Source organism: Cebus imitator, unplaced genomic scaffold (genome assembly GCF_001604975.1).
Source record: "Cebus imitator isolate Cc_AM_T3 unplaced genomic scaffold, Cebus_imitator-1.0 Scaffold391, whole genome shotgun sequence".
Lineage (NCBI taxonomy): Eukaryota > Metazoa > Chordata > Mammalia > Primates > Cebidae > Cebus > Cebus imitator.
In genome coordinates, this window is record NW_016107706.1 from 711,579 (window position 1) to 716,891 (window position 5,313).

The following is a 5,313-nucleotide window of genomic DNA, read 5'->3' on the forward strand; positions in this document are numbered from 1 at the left end:
GGAAGGAAGGAAGGAAGGAAGGAAGGAAGGAAGGAAGGAAGGAAGGAAGGAAGGAAGGAAGGAAGGAAGGAAGGGAGCTGAGTGGGCACTAACTACTAAACAGACTTTTCTGACTAGTGGGTTGGAAGCTGAGACCTTGGATCTTCATTAAGGGAGCCCACATGTGCTCCCCACTCACAGCTGTGGCAATCTTTCTCCTTCCTCAGTAGGGGCAGCCTCTCTCAGAGGCTGCTCCAGAGTACAGTGTGGATCCTTGCAAGATGGAATCAAAGATCTGGGTTTGAAAAAAATAAGAAACTTTCAGATTTATTAAGTTTTCCCTTTTCTACTTCATTAATTTCTGTTTTCATATTCATTTTTCTTTTCTTCTATATTTCTTTGGATTATTTTACTGGTTTTTTGTAACATTTTCAGTGGGATGCTTATTTCGTATACTTTCACTATTTATTTTTTCGTTGATATGAGAACCGATATGGTTTTAATGATTTCTCCCCTCCAGATCTCATGTTAAAATGTGATCCCTGGAAGGTGTTTGGGCCACAGGGGTTGGCCCCTCATAAGTGGATTGGTGCCCTCCTGCAGTAATGAGTGAGTTCTCACTCTGTGAGTTACCATTAGATCTAGTTCGAAAGAGCCTAGCATCTCTCTCTTGCTCCTTCTCTCACCATTTGATACCCTGGCTCCCCTTTGTTTTCTGCCATAATTAGAAGCTTCCTGAGGCCTTCCCAGAAACAGATGCCAGCACTATGCTTCCTGTACAGCTTGCAGAACCATAAGGCAAACAAACCTCTTTTCTTTATAAATTACCCAGGCTCAGGTGTTCCTTTACAGCAACACAAACAGACTGACACAAGAATGTAAGGCTTTTAACTTTCATCTCAGCATACCTTTAGCTGTATTCCTTATGATTTGTAGTGTTTTCATTTTCTTTGTTTTCTCAAAATATTGTAATTTTGGTTTGTATTTCCTCTTTAACAAAAAAAATTGCTTGAGAGAGATGTGATGGTGATGGTAACGTTTCTAATATCCAGGGGAAAAGATCCTTTTGAGTTTCATTGTTATTATTAATTTCTTCTTTGTTTCCTTCTTTTTCTCCCATTGTGGAATTTATTGAGGTTTTATTTGAGGGATAATATACGGTCATTTTCTCAAATCTGCCATTGTCACTTATATTCACAGGAATAATAGATTCATGCCTGTACATCACATCTATCTTACTACTTTTGTTATTAAGACTTCTACATCTTCGCTTATCTTTTGCCTACTACTGCTGTACTTTGATCTTCATTTCCTTTCATATACTGTAATTTCTGTTTAATAAATGTTGGTGGTGTGTTATTTGTGCACAGATATTCATTACCTTTGTATCAATTGCATATTAGTATTATATAAAGAGCACTAGTCTCATTTCATAGTTTTTGGCATTAACTAATATTTGTTTGATATTAAGATTGTGGCCTTTCTTATCTTTTTTTATGTGTGTGAAGGGGGTTATTTTTCATATACACTTTTGCCCATTCTTTTTAGTCTTGGTGAATCACTCTGCTCTAGATGTTTCTCTTGTGTATAGTTTGCTTTGTGATCCAATTTGAAAATCTTTTTCATTTAGTAGGTTAATTGAACCCATTTATAGTTAGTAATATAACAAATGCAATTGGCCTTTGTTCTGTTATTATTAAATGTATAAGCTCTCTCCTTTCTAAGTTTTGTAGCTTGTGGTCTGTTTACTTTTTGCATATTTTGTTCTGTAGAAGGCTTGTGGGAAGGGTAAAGTGGGTTCATTGTCCCTCCCTCTTTGGGGTTGCCTGAGGTAGTTTTGACCTGGCCAGAACGCTTAGAAATATTATTGACTGATCAAATTTACCAATTAAAAGATAAATGAGGGAGTTGCAGGCTTGCTTTGTACTGAGGTATTGCTTTTTATTTTTTGTTTTTGACAGCTCACATTTTATCTCCTCCTTTGGGTCCTTTCATTTCTGCTTGATAATGTTTTTTCATATTGGCAATTGATTTCTTAAGGGTTTCTTTTTTTTAACTCATGGCAAAATATTGGGTTACAAAGCTTTTCTGGTATTCTTCATCTGATAGGTTTTGCTGACTTTTTAAATTATACCTTTCCATTGACGCCTGGTCAGCTACCTTTTATTTTTCCCAGTATTGAATTAGTTGGATTTTCCCAACTGTCCATGTGCAGGTGATGGGTACTTTTGTTAAGTTTTTTGTTTGTTCATTTTGGTGTTTTCTGAGGTTTATCATTGCTTGCTGTTTAGCATGCATTTTCAGCTCCTGTGCTTTTTTAAATCATTTCCTGAAGCCCTAATTTTTGGAAGCTTTTATCTGTCTCTAGTTTTGCTAAAATCGTGTTTCATTTTAGCATTAAACACCTCATCTGTTGCTTTCTTATGACATACAGAAGAAAAAGATTACTGATTCACACAAACATATTTACATTGGAAATCCAGGTGCGTTTCTTTTCAGGAAGTCCTTGAGTGGAAACCCAATTATGAGACTCTCATAAAAGAGTTGAATTTCTCTTTGGGAATGGAGCAAAAATGATACATATCTGACCATTTCCCTTCCCCTGAAAATGAGCAGGCATTGTTCTAAATATAAACCAGGACTTGTTCTTTAAACTAGGTGAAATGACTGTCTGGAGGAAAAGTGTCCAGCAAATCTGGACGTTTTGTTAACTCATGGCCTACACAGCTGCCCGGGACTGTCACCTGAGCCAAGGCACACGCTTTTATTATCTTTGAGCTATTCATCAATTTGAGTGTATTTATTACTTCAACCTAGCATAGCCAAAATAATACATGCCATTGACACAAAGAACAATAAGCCTCTATTTTATAGTTGGGCTTCTACAGCTCTTTTAACAGGTAGGAAATAGTGTAGACAGACATTGACCCAGCAAATACCAATTCAGGTCCTGCCTGGCTTTAGAGTTAGTCCTGGCTTTCAATATTGAAGTGGGTTTCAGCGGGAACAAGGAATCCATTTATTTTTCAAAAGATTAAGCCCAGAACATTTGAGTGGTGTTGCCAATGGGATCAGGAAACTTCCAGGTCAGGGAGTCTCCAGCTGAATGATATCATCAGTTCAAAAAACACAAAACCGTAGCTGGAAATTGAGGATCCCACGTTGCCTGTGAGTCATTGAGGTGAAACAAAGAAGAAGAGCTGTGGTCAATATCCAGAGTCAGACAAGATAGCAGAATCAAGAACCCCAGGGATGGCAGGTCAATATGCACGTCAAGAAAGCCAGTGATTCTGGCTGCTGGTTCAAATCCCTGCCACATTTCATGCTAATTTGAAATCTTGGGCCACTTATTAATGTCTTGGGGCTGATTTATTTCCTCTATAAAGTTGGATAATAAGGCTATATATCTCAAAATGTTTTGTAAAAATTAAGTATCTAAAGGGCTTCAGTGTCTGGCACATAGTATTAGGTCAGTAAATGGTGACCGCATTTTATTACGCTGAATGAGAAAGATGATGGAGTAAATCTGGGGGGAATCAGGATCCAGCACAAACAGAAACCTGACCAGAAAAGGTTGAGAACGAGGATTTTGCTCAATACAGAGATTCCATTTGAAGCTGTGGCCTTTGACATTTGGTCTTGTTCTGCCTGGATTTGAAAGGTCCAAGTGTGGAGTAACTGCATTATGCCACTTTCCCTACAAGCCTCTGTGACTCACCAAGTCGCCAGCACTGGCCAGACAGCACATAGTAGTATCCTGGCCACTCACATGGGGGAGAGGGCAACAGCAGGAACCATTCATCTGTTAGGAAGAGCACCCTAAGACCCCTAGCCCTGCAGGGGAACGCTAGGCAGTTTCAATTCATTGAGATTTACTGGGAAGTAAGGAATGAGAAGCAGAGTTTGCATGGGTGTCAGAATCTCAAGTGCTCTGAACGTCAGCTGTGTCGCTTTTAAGGTAGATCTCTAAATCTTATTTTTTTTCTCATCTGTAAGCTACTATTGCATTATGGCTAAACAAGGTAACATGTGATCTTATAAAATACCTAACAGAGCATAGCAAAGTAAATCTTAACACATGTCAATGGCAGTGGGAAAATGGTATTTAAGGATCTGTGGTGACAGTTAAGTGGCTGGATGAGAACAATTCAGTTTTTTTCTAAAAACAACAGTTGGAAGCATTGTTGGTTGTGCCTGAACACTTAACAATGTCCATTGCGTGGTGAGTTTGTTCTGGTGCTGTTGAGGACCTTTGAACTCGTGGACAAGTGGACACTCCATCCACTTGGGCCACTCTTGGAGCTGCTGTGCTTTAGGGACTGCTCCCCTCAGTTCTTGTCTCCCATTTCCTCAGCATTATCTCCTTGTCTCCAGAGACACTGTATGTCCCCAGGAACCTTATGGGCTCCATAAGGTTCAGATACGGACACCAACAGCCAGGAAGAAGCAGAGCAACATCAAAAAGCTCCATGATAGAAATCCTTTATGTCTGAGTAAGGAAGCAAAGCCAGGGAGGTCGAAGAGTGAGTAGCAGGCATTAGTGAATTCGATATGGAACATGATTTTGACTATGAACTCACCTGTCTGTGACTACAGAAATTGACTTCAAGTCCCCAACCTGTGAAGAGAGGAATTTGAAGTCCTCAACATACCCCTAAGTTGGTTTTTGGGTGTTCACAGTGAGGCTGACAAATCAGCCCATCCCAGTAATTACCACTGAAGTCCACCTTTTCTTCTCCTCAAGCTGACATTCACTGTCTGCAAAGGCAAGATGAGTCTCTTGTCTCATCCAGGCCCCTGTCACTCCCACTTGCTGAAGCTCTAGAGATAGAACCTTCTGGATTTTGTACATACATCCAGGAAATAGGTTTTCAGTGGTGTCCAGAGCAGAAGGTCCCAAATCCCCACATTACCTACAGTTATTTAAAGAGCCAGTTAAGGACAGATGCTCCTATGTTGACAGCCTCCCTTTTCACCCTCTCTCCAGGAGTCTCACCTTCTTTTTTTTATTATTGCATTTTAGGTTTTGGGGTACATGTGAAGAACATGCAAGATTGTTGCATAGGTACACACATGGCAGTGTGATTTGCTGCCTTCCTCCCCTTCACCTATATCTGGCATTTCTCCCCATGATATCTCTCCCCAACTCCCCATCCCTCACTGTCCCTCCCCCATTTCCCCCCAACAGACCCCAGTGTGTAGTGCTCCCCTCTCTGTGTCCATGTGTTCTCATTGTTCAACACCCGCCTATGAGTGAGAACATGTGGTGTTTGATCTTCTGCTCTTCTGTCAGTTTGCTGAGAATGATGCTTTCCAGGTTCATCCATGTCCCTA

At 40.2% G+C, this 5,313-nt stretch overlaps 1 protein-coding gene across 1 annotated transcript in view; it reads right to left on the reverse strand.

Annotated features, from left to right (window-relative positions):
• Positions 1-2,819: 2,819 nt before the first annotated feature.
• Positions 2,820-5,313, reverse strand: part of LOC108289084 (myelin associated oligodendrocyte basic protein) — a 66,474-nt gene continuing 63,980 nt past the window's right edge. The window contains exon 7 of the mRNA XM_017508343.2: positions 2,820-3,145. The gene's annotated coding sequence lies outside the window, so the exon portion shown is untranslated. The remainder of the gene's footprint in view (positions 3,146-5,313) is intronic.